The following is a 21,227-nucleotide window of genomic DNA, read 5'->3' as shown; positions in this document are numbered from 1 at the left end:
AAGGGGTAAAGCTAGTGCGTCAAAAACGCGCGTCCAATCGCGGGTTAACAGTGCGCTCCGCCGGAGCGCACTGTACTGTATCAGCCTGAATGTTCTTATCAGCGTCCTTTGTATCTGCCCCAAATCAGCTTGCAGTCATAGGTGTACGTTGCCTGCTTGCTTTTGAGGAGTCTGTGCAAGGGACAGGGAGATCACACTGGTGGTGGTTGGGGGCGGGGGGCAGATTTAGTACCAGCATGCACATCTGAGGGACGGGGGTACTGCCTCTCATACTACACCTATTAATTCTGTCAGTTTTGGAGATCCAGGACAGTTTAGCAGAATGGAAAACAAAGGCTCTACATTTGTTTCTATGATTATCTAGAACTTTCCACAGTAATTCATGGAATACATTGGGAGGACTTTAAGAAGACAATGTTCTCTGTGAATAGCACAACCAGACAAACTATAAGAATGCAGAAAAAACAGGCATAGCAGGCCCGACATACAGCCCAAATAAAGACTTCTTTACAATGGAATAGATGTTCTGCAGTTTATTGGACTTTTTAAATGATAAACTGTATACTAAAGGTGGCTCAGGACCGGGGTGAGTTATCAAATTGAAATAAATACATTTCATTTGCATCAAGGTAATGCTTCGGTCTGCACCCAAGTCTCTGTAAGATGGATACTGACCCTCCATACTCATCATAGAAACCCAGGACAAGACAGCAGATGAAGACGTCTCTCAGTCCCTTCTGTCCTTGTCTCTACCACCCTTTCCATAAAGAAATATTACCCCTTTCACCCTCCTCCCATGGAAACCTAGGAAGTAGTTACCCTCTTCCATGTCTACAGGTTTAGATCTTTGTGGTAATTTTCTAAAGAGACTTCCAAGGGCAAAATCCATTTTGAAAATGGGTGTAACTTACACCGCTCTGTCCCCATTTGCTTATAGGAAGGGCACTGCCAAAGCTCTGTGGAGTTTTTGGCTCTTCAAGCTCCCTATATTGCCATTTTGTTGGGAACATTACACTCAAACAAAACCTAATATATTAAGCCCGCCTGGTTCACAAGAAGAAAGCAATAGAAGGCAGACCCCCCTCCCCTCACTGTAAAATCAAAAGGCAAGCCCCCACCTTGTCTAACTGAGCAGTTGTGCAAATAACCCAGCAGGCTCCACAGCAAACAGGAAAATCCCACCTCCCTGCTCATTCCTATCAGCCAGGGATGAGCCACAAACTGCTCTTAAAGGGACAGGCGCAACTCCTGGGGCTGAATTTTCTAACGGATTCATGTGCAACCCACCCATCTATATGCACATAAATGGGGAGAGTAGGGACACAGAAGTGATCTGTCAAGTAATTTTATGCACACTGGAAATACGCATTCCTGAGACAGGCAAACCATTCTCACCCCAGACTGCGGTAAATCTACATGTCTGCTAAGCTGCTGGTGTAAACACATGCGTGTATATGTCACCAGGGCTCCATACATACAGGCTAATGTTCAAAGTGAACTTTACATAAATGAGGGCAGATGAAGACCATCAAGGTCCATCCAGTCTGCTCAGGAGCGATTTTATGCACACTTACCCATGTCAACCCTGAGAATTCAGGCTAAAGGCTGCAGGTACTGTCAACAGGCAGATTTTCGCCCGTCATGGGCGATATAAAATTATCCTCTTTCAGAGCTGCCTGATAAGTTTATGACTTGTAACACTAAAAAACAAAACAAACATGACTTGTATTACAAGTCATGTTTGTAATACATTTTATTTTAGTTATTTTAGTGTTACAAGTTTATGACTTGTAACACTAAAAAACAAAACAAACATGAACACAAAAGTTAGGAACTGTAAAAAAAAAAAAAAAAAAAAAATCCCACTAACTTCACACGCAGTCACAGCAACATTTTATTATACTTCACAACAATATCTTATCTAATCATTTTGCTACACATCTACATTTTATAATATTATACATATTTATTAATTGATACAGCTGGTTAAAATGCTTATAGTCGTTCTACAATTCTTCTCCTTTCATATCCGTTATTTTTCCATGTTTTTTGTAACTTTCTCACATCCAAAATATTGTTATAATATTTGTTAAGTTTCATACTATATTTGTTCTTGTATTGGGAAATGTTCTTTACTTTGTTACTCTCTGCCTTTACTCACATTGTTAATTGTAAACCGGGTTGATGTGATTCCTATCATGAAACTCGGTATAATAAAAATAACAAATAAATAAATAAATAAAATGAGCTGGTGCTGTGCGAGCTAAAAATAATTATTCTACGTCGTCACTGTCGCAGCTGTCCTTAGAAGGCAGCTCACAGCATGGGAAAAAAAGGCACAAACTCAAGAGACTCTGAAGTCCACAATTTCAACAGAAATTCTTACGTGTGTCATGACATGAATAATCCAGGTGTTTTTACACAGGGCTTCCACCCCAAAACTGTTTCAGAATTAGTTTTATTCTTAGGAGGATGAAAGACTGTGTTGACCCTGCTGGGATTGGCACCTCAGGAGGGTGTTCATGGTTAGACTGATCTTTTAGACAGCTGAGAGAGGCCTCCTCTCTATTCTCACATCTGCTATAATCCCAAAGGCTAATTTATGCAAATTGTAAACGATAAGAAAATGACTGGAGGCTGGTCATCTCTGCCTACTGTCCCTTCCAATGGTGCATGTGCTCAGTGCAGGGAAGGGGCAGGAAGGAAGACAGCACGGACAAAGGCAATCTGATTTTTTATTCCAGTCTTTCAGCCCTGCTCCGGTATTCGCATACACACACAGCAACTGTGCAAGACCTGTGTAATGAATCCTGGCAAATTTATTTTACGGTGCCTGAATTATAGTATTAGCTTAAATAAATAGAAGCACTGTGGGTGGGATACCTGTTGTTCTCTTTGACGTTCAGACTGTATGTCATCCCTTTCATCAGCCAAAACCTCAGGTAGGCACAATGACTTGTAGGGAAAGTATTACATACTCCAGGCCAAATCAGGCTTTAATTAGCATTCTGCCCCCATAGAAAGGAGCATCACTTGGTACCTGTTCATTCCACCCCCAGCAAAGGCCAGGTGCCCTCCCATGAGGAGGGCTCAGCTAGGACCTGCTCCCAGGAAAAAGCAAAACCAGGTCTCTTTTCCTTCCTGTTTCCAAAACAGAGGGAAGGTGAGGCCTTGGGAAAAAAAGCGGAGGGATATAGAATGTTTGGAGTAATTACAGGCCGCGCCCTGTCTGCATCGGGTGAGGCATGAATCATTAGCTTGTGAAAGGCAAGAGGATCTCCTGCAAGGGAAAAAAAAAAAAGATACATTTCAAAAGGGCCTTATGGTTTAAGAAAAAAGAAAAGGGAGAGTTCTCTTACATCTTTTGCCTATGGCAAAAAATACTTTGAAGGAGTATCGTTAAGTGACTGGATAAATGGATTCTTAATACAGCTTGTTTCATGGCTGAAGCCTAAGGGATCGGACAGGTCTTCCTATGCATCCTTTAACAAGAAAGCCATGAGTGACTTGAGGGCCATTGATAGAATAATTCTCCACCGTTCCTATTTTGGGACCTTCAATAGCCAAAAAAAAAAAAGTTTTTGTTTTTTTTAATGGCAAAAGCAAATGAAATGTGTGGAAATAAATAAGGAAGGAGTGCGACTATATCATGGCAAAAGAACTTACCTGGTGCTGGATTATTGCACACAGGAACCCCTCACGCCTCCCTAAAACACAGTCTGTACTCCCTGGCTCGTGACGTCATTGAGTTACAAGGGGTGGTCGATGGCCGGCCATGCCCTATGCAGGGAGAACAATCAGTTCTCTCTCAGTAGTAACTCTAAAACATGTAGCAGTTGGACATTAATGAAAAAGGTTTCACATGGAAACTGCATCTCCCATGAGCAGATCCTCGGGGTCAGCCAGCCAGCCAGCCCTGGTTTTGTCCCACCGTATTTAAATTTCCCAGGAAATAAAACTGAATTCCGTACCTAGCACCAGAAACGCCTGGGCTCCAGCATTCTGTGATATTTCAAAGCTCCAGGAGAATGTTTTGGGATCAAAGATGAATTTAGCAGCCACTGCAGTGAGAAGACCTGCTACCAGGAGGGGAACCTGCTACAGTGGGAAGCACAGGTCTCTCTCCCCCTTAAGGAGATGGATAGCAGGATTTGGGAGACGGCCTCTCCTCATATTCAGCAGCACAACCCTGTTTTCTGGCAGGCCTCCCATGGACTTTTCTACCACCCCCCACCCTGTGCAGGATTCCAGTAGTAGAACGAGCATCTGAATTTGGCAGGCTTAGGACTTTGCTCCCAGTCACTGGGAGGGAGCATCTGACACAGGAACACACCAGCCCCAGTTTTGGAATCAGAAGACAAAGTGTCTCTCCTGTCACAGTGGGCCAGACAAAGGGTCCTTCTGGCCTAAATCTGTATCCGACAGTATTGAGCCCCTAGTGCATAGAGGAAGTATTTATGAACCAGGGCATGCAATTTCCAGCAAGCATGCTTTAGTGATGCCCTGAACCTGGGGTGCTGTCCCTTACTGTTAAGCCAAAACAGAATCAAGAACATGAGAACATCAGACCTGCCATACTGGGTCAGACCAGCATCCTGTTTCCAACAGTGGCCAATCCAGATTATAAGTACCTGGCAGGATCCCAAGGGGTAGACAGAGTCCAAGCTGCTTATCCCAGAGATTTCTGCAAGTCCACCTTAATAATGGTTAATGGGCTTTTCCTCCAAGAACTTGTCCAAACATGTTTTAAAAGCAGCTACACTAATAGCTTTCACCACATCCTCTGGCAACGAATTCCAGAATTTAATTACACGTTAAGTAAAAAAATATTCTCTCATTTCTTTTAAATGTATTACCTAGTAACTTCATTGTGTGTCCCCTGGTCTTTTAACTTTTTGAAAGAGAAAACAACTGATTGTTTACTCGTTCCATTCCACTCATGATTTTAAACACCTCTATCATATCCCCCCTCAGCCGTCTCTTCTCCAAGCTGAAAAGTCCTAACCTCTTTAGTCTTTCCTCATAGGGGAATCGTTCCATCCCCTTTATCAATTTGGTTGCCTTTCTCTGTACCTTTTCTAATTCTGATGATCAGAACGAGGTCTCACCATGGAGCGATACAGAGGCATTGTATGTTTTAGTCTCCATTCAAAGGGGACAAAGGGGCTGGCTGCCAGGAAGGAAGGATGATCCACCATGTCCCACTTTGGAATCTTCAGTTATCATGGGCAGATTCCAACTGGGAATACAAGTCCGGATGACAGATGCTGCTAGCAAGCCAAAATGCGGGAGGGGAAATAGCTGCAGAGAAAGCCAAACAGGGAATCCATCATTTTGATAAAATAAGACAGGTTTTTTCCCCTAATGTTGCCATGAAGGTCCTAATTTACAATACACTACTGAACAGAGGCAGGCAGAAATGTGAACGAGATCATTGTGGCAACCGTCTCGGGGGGGGGGAGCCGACACGTGAAAGGATTAAAAAAATTATGGAATACAAATCTGAAACACTAGAACAGGTGGATAAATTAGCGCTTTCTTAAGCAGATGCTAGACAGGCTGAATGCCATGACATCACAGACCTCAGGGTGACATCACCACTGGGAGAAAGCTTAGTTCTGGATCAGACCTCGGCTTCAATCAGTGAACGGATCAGAACCCTGCATCTCACACAACGGTGTGCCAGGTCAGAAGGTAGATTCCCCAGAGAAAGGGCAGTGGTATTCCGGATCAAAGCCAGGCACAGCCCAGTGGCGCGCTGGAGCAGAAACCAGCTTCCTACTGAAAATTCAGTCAGTTCTGGCTCGAGATGAAATTAAAGCCAGTCTCTGGCAGTATCAGCCACGCAATCTATGTACCACAACACCACAGCCTCCAGAAACATGCTGGTGTTCACAAGAGCAAAAGCAAACAGCAACTCCAAAACCTCAGCCAGACAACACTGTCACGGAGAGAGAGTATTTTTTCCTGCCTACATCCTACTTCAGTACAGCAAATACCAGCAAGGACCCAAGAAGTTAGGACAGCTAAGCACTGTCAGTATCTAAAATCCACAAAGTATTCAGCAGGGACACAAAACAGAACCTCCAGGCACTCTGCACGGTAATGTCAAGAAGGACCTCGCAGAACCTTTGATTTAAAAAAAAATGATGGTCTGTCGTTTTAGACTTATCCACTGCCTTCCTTGAACAAAAGTCAGCCAGACATTATAATTAAAGAGGTCCTGGGCCTATTTAATGTCGATTAACGTCTCTGCCAGTCAGCAGCTTCTCAGTGCTGTCAACGTGGTGTGCACTGCTTTAGCATCCCACTTGTTGCAGTAGAAATGTGCTAATTCAATGGCTCCTGTAAGTGTGTGTATATATGCACAACCTTGATGATGATTAAATAAAGGAACGGCTGCCTTCCCCCCCCCCCGAAAGCACGTGTGTAGTCACTTTAATCCTACCCCATTACTACGTACAGCTTTGCGGTTACTTGTTGCTAGAATCATAATAAAGCATTTCTATTTTCTTCTCAAATGTCCCAGGTGAACTATTCTCAGGCCTCTGACAAACGTGTGTAGAGAAAGGGGCCACAAATTTTGGAGAGAGACAGCATGGCGCATCCTCTGCCTTCTCTCGTCCCCCCTACAGGAGCTCTCTGCAGCCAGGACCAGGCTGGGGCTGAATCAGATGTTAGCACAAACCTCCCCAGAGCAGAAACCTCAGACTGTTTCCATTCTCTCAATATGAAAGCATTTTTGTGGAGTGAGGTAAAGCAGTCCCAGCTGCCAGCGCTGCGCTCCATCCAGGCACGATGGCAGTTCCACAGGGAGGGACCTGGCTCTGATACCTAGCCCTGCTCTGGTTTGGGTGGGGGACAGGAGAGAGGGAGTCATTCATTCATCGGCAGATTTTAGGGCCATGATGCAGGGTTCCAGAAGGAGACCTGATGCATGGATCCAAGATTTGTGCACTAAATGCAGAGATGGACTTCCTTCCCTCCTCTCTAAGCACAGACACACTAGAGACCATGGGCCCTCCCACCCTCCACAGCAGAGACCACAGACCATGGGCCCTCTCTCCTCCTCCGCGGGTCATCACTACTGCAGAGGAAGAGGCGGCGGATCTTGCTTGACTGTCCAGTCTGTGGTAAAAAGAGTATGCTGGAAGTCATGTGCATGGCAGATGCCCATGTGGGAATATTTGCATTGTAGAGAAGATTCCACACGGCTGACTGAGCAGGACCATGGTTTAATGTCAAGGATTCTGAGATGATTACAAATCTTGTATCACCGTAGCCTTGTTGCGTTCGTGCCTGTTCTCGCCCTCGCTCCACCCTCTCTACATTAGTGGCGACTCCCTTCGGGTCTGACGGACAGATGCTGCCGCGGCTTCTCCTCGCTGTGCTTCCTGGAATCCCCGGGCTGGCCTGATGCTGCAGATCCGCCATGTTCCTGATGACGTAAGGGTGCGCATGCGCGCCCCAGAGTTTGTACCGGCAAGGCCGCGAACCTCGGGGGCGTCCCCCCGCAGTGACATCATCCGCTTCCAACTTAAAAGGTCTTCGTTTGCTACTACGAATCGAGTTAGCAAGGAGGAAACTTCTCTGCTGCTCTGCCTCCACAAACTTACCAAGGGGTACCCGCTCCTCGGGGGCCCCGCTCTCTCTTCTTGATTTCAGACTGCTAAGCGGGATCCGGTACTCGCTCTTCGAGGGCCTACGTCCCTGAATGCTCAGAAGACTCCTTACTGCCTGGAAGCGATCGCAGACGTGAACACCGAGTTCTATTACAGATAGGAATCGGTACTCGCTCTACAAGGGCCTATGTTCCTAATCTCTGAAGACTCCCTTCTGTCTAAGACGTTATCACAGGTACGGAGATCATGAGTTACTATTGCAGATAGGAACCGGTACTCGCTCCACGAGGGCCCATGTTCCTAAAACCCTTCATAGACGCTCTTCTATCTCAGAAGCCATCTCATACACAGATATTGTGAGTTCTTATTCCAGACTGCATATAGGAACCAGTACTCGCCTACAGCTCCTGTTCCTGAATATACTGAAGACTCTCTGTTGCATAGAAGCCATTACAGATATCTACAATTGTGAGTGTATCATCTACCACTGGTTATGTATCCAGCACACCCTGTCTACTCAATATCTATAGTCTCTCTCTACAGCTCAGCAACCCAGAGATCGCAGTTCCAGTATCCGAGGGACTTCAGCCCTGCCGGGCATATCAACTCACTACTGCCACCTCTGGTGGTTCTACTTCCTGTCTAATAAAGAACTATCTGTGTTGTCTCCATACTCTAGCCTAGCTGGTGGTCCCTCTCAGGATATCCTCCTGGGGGCGCTGTCATCTGCCATTGGCCCAAGGATTCACCAATTTCCACTAAGTGTTTATTCCTTACACTACTAGAATGGTATCATACAGACTGCCACACTGTGGAAGCCAACCTACAACAGATCATTGACCCCGCCTAAGGAGTATTACAGAAGGCTAGCTCCTCCCTTTGAGGGAGCAGCATTGATCATATTACTCACTTCTCCCCTCTGGAGGAGGTGATCTATAACATAAGAACATAAGAAAATGCCATACTGGGTCAGACCAAGGGTCCATCAAGCCCAGCATCCTGTTTCCAACAGTGGCCAATCCAGGCCATAAGAACCTGGCAAGTACCCAAAAACTAAGTCTATTCCATGTAACCATTGCTAATGGCAGTGGCTATTCTCTAAGTGAACTTAATAGCAGGTAATGGACTTCTCCTCCAAGAACTTATCCAATCCTTTTTTTAAACACAGCTATACTAACTGCACTAACCACATCCTCTGGCAACAAATTCCAGAGTTTAATTGTGCATTGAGTGAAAAAGAACTTTCTCCGATTAGTTTTAAATGTGCCCCATGCTAACTTCATGGAGTGCCCCCTAGTCTTTCTACTATCCGAAAGAGTAAATAACCGATTCACATCTACCCGTTCTAGACCTCTCATGATTTTAAACACTTCTATCATATCCCCCCTCAGTCGTCTCTTCTCCAAGCTGAAAAGTCCTAACCTCTTTAGTCTTTCCTCATAGGGGAGCTGTTCCATTCCCCTTATCATTTTGGTAGCCCTTCTCTGTACCTTCTCCATCGCAATTATATCTTTTTTGAGATGCGGCGACCAGATTGCTAACTCCGCCCCCGGGCGGCTTGATCCATAACAGATTGCTAACTCCTTAGCAGATTCACAACAGATTGCTAACTCCGCCCCCTTGGCGGCGTGATCACTAACAAGCCTTTGTCTGCTGTCGCAGTCGCTGAGGTCCAAGCATCTTCTATTGCCTGACCGACCACTGAAGATTTGTAACCCGATGGCTAGGGGCTGTGCAGGTTTATTATAGTGGCGGCCTGTCCTTGCCATGGTACGTACTGTCAAAGGATGCCCCTCGCATATTTCACAGCTAACCTAATCTGAAGACTGTTCCACCCTTTGCCACCTGTGGATGATGGCAACAGCCAGATGCACCCTCTCTGTACCAATTAAGACTGTCACATGAAACGTTACAATAATTCATTAAGAAAAGAGAAAAGCAAACAAGCTTAACTTGGGAAAGTAGCCTCAAAAGCTCTTCATTACCCTGTGCCAAGTTTTCAGCCAACTGCGAGTTTGCTGCAGTGAGCTTTAGGATGCGGGACCATGCCAATGAAAACCTGTACACAAAGCAAACGTAAACGCTTTTTAGAGCAGTTATTAAGAACCCTTCAGACCTTACTACCGTCCAGCTTTGAGGTTTTCCACCACGGTTTTGACAATGGAACTCATTTTCTTAGTTTTACTTGATCATTCAAGTTTAGTGTGTCGTTTGAAAACAATTGAAATAACTTCTGGAGTTTTAGACTGACTTGGGTCCTTTCTTTCAGACAGACTGCAGTGTCCTTTGCAGAGTCCGTGGCGTCTCCCTTGAAACTGGAGAGAGAGGGGCCACAGGGGTCAGAGTTATTTGCAACCCTTTTACTATTTAGATTTATGTGTTCTCAGCTTTTACCTAATTTGGCAGTTGGTTACTAGATATTCACTGAGGACATGCGCTTCTTTCTCTTATTTTGCCTTCTGTTGATGGGGCTCTGGTAAAGATGTCAGACTGACTCCAGGCTTTCAGAGAACAGGCTGATGTTAAATACAAAAAAAGACTGAAGTCATTTTCCATCACATTTTCCATTGGTAAACATTCCAACCAGCTTTTGTTTTGAGGGTGTTGAGATTTTTATCTCCAGGCAAATTTGCAATCTTGGCTTTTTTAATCATCAACTTTCAATATATAATAACAAAGCTTAAACACTCTGCCATCAAAACAAAGCAGTACTTGCAGAAATAACAATGAAACTAAAAGAAAACAATTAAGCAAATGCAATCTCCCTATTCAAAATTCTAACAGGAGGCGAGAGACATTAAAAATAAACACGAGGAGTATTATAGGACATTCAATATAATGAGATAAACAGGCTTGACATGGATCGAACAGCTAGTTAATGATGCCCTACTGAATAGAAATTGGAGATGTCACAGATTTCCTGGATTCCAAGAACTCTAAGTTACTCAGGCAAAAAGAATATGAAACACTCATTTTTAAAGTTGATAACACATTTACATGGGTAATGCAATTTAAAGGAACAGCCAATTGCTATAGCTTTTTGGCGTAAATCAAGACATCGTCTTCGACATTCTTGTGTTACCCGAGCTAAGTCAGGGAAAATGCTGATTGACTGACCGTTAAATAAAGAGGTTACATTCCTAAAGAACCTCTGGCTTACCCCTTACTTAAATCTTGAGTAGAATAAAAAGAAACAAACAACTTTCTACATTCAATAATTTCAACATCTGAATTTTCCAAGAAATTAGTTAAATCATGAGTAGTAACATTAGGTACAGCAGAATTTTTAGAGAGAAAAAATAAAATCGAGCAACACTTCGTAACCGGTTAAAGGCAAAACCCAAAACTTCCAGAAAATATCTCCTCAGAGTTACTTCCAGAATTTCCCCCATAAGCTTTGGGAGATTCTGTAGCCTCAGATTCAAATTCCTGGGTTGATTTTCAAGCTGCTCGATCCTTTTTGAAAGGCTAAGTTAACAGTTTGAATCTGCAATTATCCTCAATAGCTGAAACCTTAGAATTTATAGCCACGAGTTGACATTCATGAGAAGAAATTGCTCAAATTTAGAGGAAAGAGTATCCTTCTTTTGAATACAAGAGTTCAAGGATTTCCGAATCCTGTCATTATTTCCCAGAGGGAATCTAATGTCACTACAGCCGGCTGAGGTGGAATCGGAAGAGTAGAAATGGGTGGAATATTTTAGCTCACCCAGGATGCAACCAATGGAACACCATCTAGACCTTCCTCCAGTTCACCCACGTCTGAGGAAACCAAAGAAGAGGGGGAAAATGCCAGCAATCCCTCCACATGGAGCTTCTCCATAGGCAAAGATGAATCAAGCCGCCCCGAAACAGTCAAACCACCAGCCCCTCCCACGGTCATTGCTCCTGTGCCGCGATGCTGGATGAGGACTCGCACCTTTCAGCTGGCGGCAGACGATCATCCAAGGGACGCAGGGAAACTTCCTCCACCAGTGACCACTGAGGATCCTCACGGCAGGGCACATCAGGATCCTCAGTTCCCTGCAATGCAGAGGTAAAGTTGGTAATGAGCTGTTGTCCGAGAGGGTGGGGGGTTCGGAGGGAAAAACCCTAACCCAACCTTTGCATTTAGGAGGCATAAGTCTCCAAGAAGAAAACTTGCACGAAGAAAGGTAGGGAATTGCAGGTAACAACTCCACTACTACGGTATGCCGCAATCTTAGCTATATGATGGCTATGTCACGAACTTTGCGCCCTCCTGTAAAGAAAGCAGTAAGGATGCATTCCATAAGCTCTGGATGTTGCTGCAGTTAAAGCGTTTTCTCTCTGCGCCCAACCTGAAATTGGGATTCCACTTGTTAGTGATGTCAACACTCGATTACTGTAATGTATTATATATTGGTCTTCCTCAGACTACAGGAATACTGTGATTTAGGACCATACTACTCCCGTATTGCTTTAAATTACACCAGCTTCCATCAATTGGAGAATTGTGTTGCTGGACCATGTCTATGGAATAAGCAGACAGATAATTGAAAGATTGAGATCTCTACTATTCAGTTCTGAAAACTACTGAAAGTATCTACTTGAGTAGGCTTTTGAAGAGATGCCTTCACTGTTAAGTCTGTTGAATGCTGGGTGCCATGTTTTCAATTTTTATTTCAGAGATCCATCTTGGTTTTATTTGTGTTATGTAGGTTGGTGACGGTAGGAGTTCTAAGTATTTTAAATAAATTAATACATCCTGATGCCTAGTCTTTAAAAAGGTGACAAAATAGTATTTTGCATCCTGAGACATTTTTGTCCTTTCCCAAAACCTTAAGGCCATTGTAGTCCCCTTCTCGAAAATAAGCAGAGCTACAAAAAGGTAAGGGAGAGGAGTTACAGGCCAGAAGTTTCTTTCTGCAGATTGAGTCATCACATATTCAGATTACCGTTATCAAAAGAAAACAATCCAAACACAATTTGGCTAATACACTAAAATGTTTTTGTTCTGGGAACTTTGTTTTGCTTTCTGGGACCTGGAGACAAACAAAAAAAAATCCATCCTGCTTTACCTCCCTCGATTAAGCCAAAGCTGGAGAAGGTTATTCCTATCATGTCCAAGTGGCGTTTCGACACTGCAGTCCTTGGAGATTGCGTAAGCCTCCGTTTCCTCTGGGATCGCAATGCCAGTTAATGCTGGGGTGGGGGAAATTACGTCTTTGGAGTTTCAACATTATGAAATGCCTGGGAAGAAACTGTGTGGGGGTTGGGTTTTTTTTTTAAATTTTTTACTAAATGTTCTCATAAAAAAAGAACCTGAAAGCTGCTTCTTACTAAGTGGAAATCTGTCTGGGATCTCCAAACTTTCTTGGCATCCAAAATGGAGCAGAGGATACTTAGTTAATGCTCAAAAGCTTGAGGAGATTCAGTCCATTAAAAAAAGAAAGTCTTTTCAAAATATAAACAATATTCTGTCAAGAAATGCAAGTGCACTCCAAAATCCAAAGCCTCTTTTCTCCCCATCCAGTTCTCCCATCTTTTTTGCAGATTGGTTGGCATAAACTTGTTTATGCAATGTTTGAAACAATTGCCAGCAGTATTTCTTTTTGTTGTTTTTAAGAAGGGAAGAAAAGCCGTCACATCTGGAAAGTAGATTTCTGAGAAAAGCAGCTGTAAGGATGCGTCATGGAGAGGCCGAGACTGTTCAAGGTGCTCCTCTAGTCATGTTTCAGCAATAAGCCCTTCCAACTCCCCTCTGGGAAACCTGCGACGGCTCCAGGAGCTGGGCTAGTTAGCCCTGCCTGTTAAAATCAACAGCTCTAACTCATGGCGTTTTAACTATCAAACTTGGCTGGCTTGCTTCTTTGTTTGGGTGATGTGGCTCATTTAAATGAAGCTGACTGTACAGCTGTATCATAAGAGGCTGAGCTGAATCCTGGTTTTTAGCCTCACTGTATCTGTGGGCTCTAGTTCTAATTTCTTGAAGGCCGGCAGGACCTCAAGTGCACAGATGCAATGGGGTGAGAAGAAGGAGCGGCTCAGCCTGTCCCAACTTGAAGCCTGCTGGTGACCCTACACTCACTAGCAACTCTCCTCGGCCGTGAAGGGGTAGATCAGGGTGGAAATTATTTTAAACAGGTGGCACCACATTTACTTTCTGGAAACCATGAAAGTCCCCAGGATTTACCGGGGGCTCTGCACGCAGTTTATCTTGATCCAGATACTGTGATTTTGTCAAAAGCGTAAAAGTGGGTCCCACAGGCAGTTAGCTGGGAAAATTCAGAAGTCTCTCTCATACAGGTTTGTTTTGAATATCCTGAAAACCTGACCTGGAGGACTCTACGTGAGCCGGATGCTCTGGTGTTTTAAGGAATTCACATTTTCCATTGAGCTTACAGGGGAAAGACGTAATTTGAGGGCTAAATGCTCAATTGCATGAGTCCTAAATTAACCAGGACTTCGTCTGTAACACATTAAATGCCTCCAGAAGGGAACGGAACAAAACAAGGGAAATGCCAGGATTGTTTTGCTTCTGAAGATGGCAAGTAGGTTTCCCTCCATCAGCAGCTCTGGCTTTTCTTAATGGATATGTGGTTTTCTAGCCCAAGCAAGCAGGAGGTAATGGGGCAGAATTAAATATTGCGGAGTTATCCGTGGTTCCTTTGATGGTTGCCTTGCTAAGGAAGACAACAAAGCCATGACATCAGTGGTGTGAGGCGGGCAATTTCATAAGGACGTAGACAGACCTACAGCGCAAAAAGCTCCCAAACCTGCAATTAGCACTGCTCCCAACGAGCCTCTGTCCATCCTTAAGCAGCAGCTTCAATCATTCCAGCTTTTACTCTGAGCTTAATTAGGGAGCTTCTTGGAGGCTTTTTCTTACCTCCAAAAGAAAGGTGCAGTTAAGGACTTCTTACCTTCTTATTTAGGTACAAAGGCTACACACAATGGGAGTTTGGGCAATATTCCTTATTCCTACTTCTCAGGTCTTCCTTTCAACTGAAGTCCTTTTGTTCTGCCAGACAAGCTCTGCCCTCTTCCTCCATCTCCTTTTTTTTCTGCTATGACCAAGCAGCTGTTACAGCACCATCCTCCTATGATCATCATTATCTGGTGCCACATGTTCTCGGACACAGCTGCTTGCCTTTACACAGCACACAATGGGGACATCAAGATTAAAAGCCATAAGTCTACACCTAGGGATTACTATTCAGCTGCAGAGCCTAGCACAGGACGGAACTGTGCAAACAAGCTGCTGCTCTCTCTCCCAGGGCAGGAAACGGCTTCTCCTTCCTCACTCGATTCCAGCCTTTGCCAGCCTCTGTTGCCCTTCAGCTGGTGAGCTGCACAACCTTTTCCACTGTAATGAGGAAACAGACCTGGAAAGGACAATGGCAATGGAGCTCAAAGCCTGCTGGTCATGAAGAGGAGTCCTATAATGCAATGCATTGCAGTTACAGCCCACAGTTGTGGCACATGGAAGCAATCCCACTTCTCCCACCAGCATGTCTAACATACTGTTTGACCTGACATAATTTACTTAATCACACATAACAAACCCTAAGGGTTGAGAGTGTGCAACCCCGATGCTTACCTTATAAAGTGCGACATACAGACAAAACAGTTTTACAGGACAGTGTGTGAGCCAAAGAAAGTTATTTGTCAGCACATTTAGCCTTCTCATTTCCTTTAGATACTGATTCTACTGACAAGTCCATAAGGCTTGTGGCAGTTGGTCACGTTGTCATGTCAGTGGCCACCAGGAGTACCCAGAACAGTAGAAGGTGCAAAGCACTATCGCAAATACACAGGTGTTCCCCTTCTCCTCCACACACACACACACACACAAGCGTGCACACTCACAGGCTGTTATTGATCAGACAACCCAAGCAACGTGGAGTAATGTTTACTAATATGCTCTGTCTGCAAAGCCCTGTCTCATGTTCCCACACTCAGGAACAGGCAGGCAATGGCACACGCACACACACACACACACATGTACATACTAGCTGGCACATGCATATGCACACCACACACACTATCAGGCACAGATATCCCCAAACACACAGTCTACTTTATTACAACCTAGCTAAGCAACGCTGGGCACTTTTCATTAGTAGTAATATAAATACCCAAATTACAGATATCAGATAAGAATGAAAAAGATGGGATTGGACTGGAATCAGACAGGGAAAATCTAGTATTACAAAGGCTCATGGGCCACTTGGAACTTGACCTGGGCTGACAGCGTCAATGTAGCTCCATGCATCCAGAACCCCTGCTCCATCCTTCAGCACTTGCTGTGTGACCCTGAACAACTTAACCTGTATGGGCACGTCAGGCTGGGCACCATGTCAGTTATCTCTGCAGGGCAACTGCAGTGCATTCATGGAGAAGGCATCCCAGCTGTTGGTCAGGAGGAGTGACACCTACTGACTGTGTAAGCAGGGCTCTGGCAATGGCTGGGCTACACAGGACAGGAGATTAAAATAAGGGAAGAAACCCCAAGTAGATTCATTGTACCAAAGCCTGCAGTAAAGCTCCGTTCTGACTGAGCTGGAAGCCCAAATAAAGCGACCAAGACTCACCATTGACTAAAACTAGCTATATTACCACACCACCAACTCCAGCTCCTGTACATCCCAAGGCTTTTTTTTTGTTTTGCTGTGAGTCAAAAAGTCATTTTCAAACTCTACATACCATATCAGGGGCAATAAAGATGTGGTTCTTGTAACAAAGACTACCACAGGAAGGGTATTTTGAAATATTTATGCAGATCAAAGTATAGACATTCTTTGGAAGGCTAACAGTTATCCACTTTCACACAGAGCGGGAACAAATGCCAACACATCACAGGCCTGGACACACAATGCCTGCATTGTAATAAAGCTTGCCTGCAGAACGCAAGCTTCCATGCAAGTTATTCCGTCAAAATTAATGCGTTTAGGCCCGTCAGAAACAATGCACAAAGGGAAATAAAAGAAGTCATGTAAATGTATTTCAATAATGCATCAATTTCTACATTGCGCCCTCTGCTGCCAGCCCTGGTCCCCACATGATTAATCTGCTCCTGGCTCCCATCCTTCAGCCAAACTTCTAACTGCAGCTTTCATCAAATATATTCTTAAATTTACTGAATGATCAGTATTTTGCTTCTAGACAGAAAGTTTTAAAAGGTGTTCTACTGATTCAGTGGATAACTGGCTGTCTATCAAGGTCCACCCACTATAAAAATGCTGCATATTGATTTCCCTTGTCATAAAATGTGAATTATCACCAAGATTTGCTAATTACATATTACTTATTAACTCAACTACTGGGAAAAGCTATTTAATAGATAACTGAAAGTTGCAGGTAAGGCAGTCCAACGCCCAGACTAAATATCCAGAAAACAAGAAACCACCAACACACATTTAAACAGGTTTTTAAGAACCTAACCTGGCAAGACCCCAAATGAAAGTGCTTTCCAGTACTATATACAGAAATCTCTACAGATGAGATGCAATTTTATTTATAAACAACAGAGGAGTCTCTATATCGCTTTTCAAATTCACCCTACTAAAAACGATCGCTCATCAGGTTCTGGTCCGTGCCAGTCCAGGATGGCCCGCTCATCGGTGATCCTGAGCCAGACGGACAGTACGACCACCGTTTTGAAAAGCGAAGGCTCTCTCGTCGGGCTACATTTTCCCCGGCTCATTCCTACCCCCCTCCCCAGGCTTGGAACTCGGGGGGCCAAGGAACAAAAGTGCGCCACGGCTGCCCTCGATACATGCGCGCATGCTGTTTATCGCGCGTACTTACGGCCGATGTAAATGACATGCAAATGAATTAGATGGAAGGGTACGCACGTACATAGGGTATCGCAAAAGTTTGGCGACGATAAAGCAATTTCCAAGCATACTTTTTTCAGCGATATTGGGGAAACGACCTATTGTGCATAGGTTTGCTCTCATTGCTCCATTAGAAGAGATCTTGCATTAAAAGTATAGCAAGTTCGTCTAATGCGGGTTAACAGCAGTGTTTACACGTGCAAGCCAGTTTATACACCTTAAAGCTTGCAATCCCATTAATGCACTTCAGTGCACTGGTCCCCTGATTTTAAAGGCTTCTGTTTGCTTTGGGATCAGGTTATTTGAAATAATCAGTAGGATGTCACCAATGCCACTTAAAAATTCTTTTCTCTATTCAGCTATTCTGAAACTACTTATTTAGGATCAAAAGCAGCACCCCAAAAGTGAATCCTGCAAAACCTTTTCGGACTGAGAAGACAACAAACAACAGAGATCAATACGATTGTGGTTTAGGGGAAAGCATGACTGGAAATGGGGTGGTTGGCTAGCAGCTTCATCCCGTGGGTGCGACTTAACCTCTGCCCGACGGCAGCTGGCACGAGCTACACCCGGGCAGGGGCACGATCCCTTTAGGCCGCCGTCCCCGCTCACCTGGCCTCGTCTTCCCTCCGCTCAGCGGATTTCTCTCCTGGCCACAGAGTCCTGCTCTCTCCCCGGGCCCGCCGGCACCCCTCGGACCCGCAGCTCTGCGGAGTCAGCCGCAGACACAAGTGTGCACTGAGCCGGGGCAGCAGCGCCAGGCGGTCACAAAGCCCCGCCCGCCGCGTTTGCATAAGTCACGCCCTCCGGGGAAGGGAGCCACCTCGAGGGCGGGGCAACGGCACTGGGGCGGGGTCTGCGCAAGAGGTGCAGAGCAAGGGGCCAACCGCAAAGCAGCAAGCGGAAGGGCTGCCAGCGCTTCTTTGGTACTCGCGTTTCTGGGTAACACAAGGAATGTCTGGCAGGTCGTCTTAGGATCTGACGGGTACTTCGGTGACGGGATGCTGGGCTCCATGGATCTTGGTCTGATCCAGCATAGCGCTTCTTAGGTTCTTATTTTCATGCTTTGACAGGAATAAAAAATGACTCCACCCGTTCTCGCTACCTCTCCCTATTCCATTTTTTAAATCCTTATTTCCAGTTATTCTCCATGCTGACTTCATACTTATTGCATCAGCATGACGCCTGCATGGGGATCTAATGGGGACTCCCCCATTTATTTACAATAGATTCTTAATTGTGGGAGGGGCTAAGGAGGATACATTTTCCTGATTATATTAAAACCAGTAATATGTCCTCAGGATCAAGATTAAAAAGTGAAGACCTTGAAGAGTTTCTCAGTGCTTATATGGCTGCCCTTCTAAAGAAAACTGACTACCCTCAAAATTTAAGCGGGTTATAAATAAATACAAATATACCGAATTGTCCCAAAACAGATTATTATTATATAGAAATATCATCGGTTAATATTTCACATACCTTTGTTGCATTTCATTATGGCTACTGTATATGTTGTGTCAAATATTATATCTTTGCCTGGATGACAAATAAAAAATACAGAGATAAAATCTATTTGATACATTTTAAAATATCTTCCCCAGCTCTGGCCCTGGCAATGGTTTGTGACACAGCAGTGGAAGGGCTCTGAGATTCCTACCAGGTATGCTCATGGCATTCCGGGTCAATCTACCCCAGAGGAGCCTGACGTGCACCCAGGAATACGTTAATAGAAACGGGGAAGCTGGCCCTGTGAAGAATCCAGCCAGTTTTACTGCTCTCAGTAAGACCTTTCCATTAACTCCCAAGCAGCTTTTCTGCCAAAAGCTAAGCCGATGAAACCAAATTCTTAGCAGTCAGAAAAATAGCCTTTGCTGTTCTTTTCTTTTATCATGTAGGATGTCTGCGAGCTAGGTGTAGGGTGCTGGTGCCAGAATTTGCAATCCTCAGCCTGGTTTTTACAGAGGAATGTGTTGGCTTACTGTGAGAAAGGGATTTCTTTTATCTGTGGAATTTTCCACAGCTTGGCTAGCCTCTGTGGAAACTCTGCCTCAGATGTTAAATGCTACCGACCACATGTAGAAGAAATCCTAGCATGCCAATTAAAGGGTCATCTCATCTGAGAATACCCTATCAACCCACCAAAAACAGAGCTGGTTAAAAGAAAATCAACCACGTGATTGGGTAGAAATTATGACACTTTTTATAAGAATGGTATTTTTAAATATGCACAAGCTTTTGAGCTAACCAAGGTGCATTCCTCAAGCAATTCCTTGCAAATGAGGCCTTAGAAAAATGAACAGATTAGAGAGCATAATTTATATGCTCTAATATCCTAGGATTTTAGACTTCTGGGCTCTGTGCTTACTTCAGTTTTATATCTGCTAACTGAGCCCATGTCAGACCAGAATTTCCTCATTGTGCATTTAAAAAAAAGGGGTAAGGGTCAGCCTGGTAGCTCAGTGGAAGAACTGTGCAATGCCATAGAGGGGCCTGATGCAATTCCCAGCTTGGGTCTTTTCCTCCCTGGGTTGTCCAGGGGTGGGGATGCTACAGAGAGGGGAGGCTACAGAGAGGGAGTCCCAGCTGTCATGGAATAGTGGCACCTGGTGGCTGGATTTAGGGCCCATGGTTACAGGGTCCAGAAGGGGCATCACAGCTTGTCACCCAACTGAGGACCGTCTCTGCAATGGCTGACAAAAGTAAATCAGGAGGGGATATAAAGTAGGGGAGAAGTGTCCGTGTAGTTGCAAATAAAGACTCAAGGGGCCAGCTGCCTGCCCTGGTTCTGACTGAGCTGGAAGTTCACTGGCAACAGAAGGAAAACACCACCTCAAAAAAGGGGCATCATTCTGCTCTGGCCTTTTTTTTTTTTTTTTTTTAACCTACTTTCATTTCAGTTTGGAGTAAAGAATCCCAGCTAGGTTTGCCCTGAAATGTTTCTTCTCAAAGCTTCAAATGTCTCCTGTCCACATCACCCCCATCTATTCTCCAGCAAAATCAGGAAATCAACAGCACAATGTCTGAAAATGTTTGCTGCAGGACTAGAGGAGCTTTACAAAGTATATTTACACCTTGACTTTGAAGCCTTCCCTCCAACTGCTGTCATCTGTGAACTGTAGCTCTGGTACCACAGCATGGACTAGCTGTGCTACCACAACTACAGCTCCAGCAGAGGAACCTCCAACTTAGGAGGAGGCTCAAAGGAAAGGCAGAGGGCACATTGAAGCCCAAGGACCCTTTCGTCCCCAGCCCTATAATCATATTCCAGTATCCTCATATAAATAATAAAGCTGGTCTTCTTAGTCTTATCCTTTTCTTGAGGGGACTGAGTTTAGAAAGTTAATTTTATGGGGCAAATGTGGAGGAACCAGTATACAAACCTGCTTTAAAACAATAGCAAAGACTCCTATCTGAGAAGCCAAGAGACATACAAGAGGAACCTCTGGACCCCCTCTTTCCTCCCTTCTCTCCAGATGACTGAGATAGAAATTCTACAGATGACCATCACCAGTGGTGATTTTCTAAAAGGAAAAAAAGACTGTGCTGGGGTCAGCGACAGCCTCCACCTTCCACTCTGGCTGCAGAGGAGAAAAGGAAGCAATTTGCTGCAGTTTAAAAAGGTTCCAGGTCAGTGACCTACATGATTTGGTGGAAAACCAGAACTGGATCACATCCTGAAAGCTTTTGACAATAAGTGGCTTAATCTAGCTGAGCATCTCCCCAGGCCTCAAGGTAGCTGGGTTGATACCAACACACAAAACTCCCTAGAAACCAACCAGCAGGATGGTGGTGGCTGGGCATGGTC

General features: G+C 44.6%; 1 protein-coding gene across 3 annotated transcripts in view; it reads right to left on the bottom strand.

The window, feature by feature from the left end:
• Positions 1 to 18,924, bottom strand: part of FHL3 (four and a half LIM domains 3) — a 52,354-nt gene extending 33,430 nt beyond the window's left edge. Inside the window, exon 1 of one of the 3 annotated variants that reach the window (XM_029571213.1) lies at positions 18,902 to 18,924. The gene's annotated coding sequence lies outside the window, so the exon portion shown is untranslated. Of the gene's footprint in view, positions 1 to 1,574; positions 1,701 to 18,034; positions 18,188 to 18,901 lie in introns of those variants that run through there. The other 2 variants (XM_029571212.1, XM_029571214.1) reach the window with 2 other exon arrangements.
• Between the last annotated feature and the right edge of the window lie 2,303 nt (positions 18,925 to 21,227).

The sequence above is a fragment of the Rhinatrema bivittatum genome, chromosome 11 (assembly GCF_901001135.1).
Source record: "Rhinatrema bivittatum chromosome 11, aRhiBiv1.1, whole genome shotgun sequence".
Lineage (NCBI taxonomy): Eukaryota > Metazoa > Chordata > Amphibia > Gymnophiona > Rhinatrematidae > Rhinatrema > Rhinatrema bivittatum.
The sequence above is the reverse complement of the archived record's forward strand: the minus strand, read 5'-3'. Positions and strand labels throughout refer to the sequence as shown.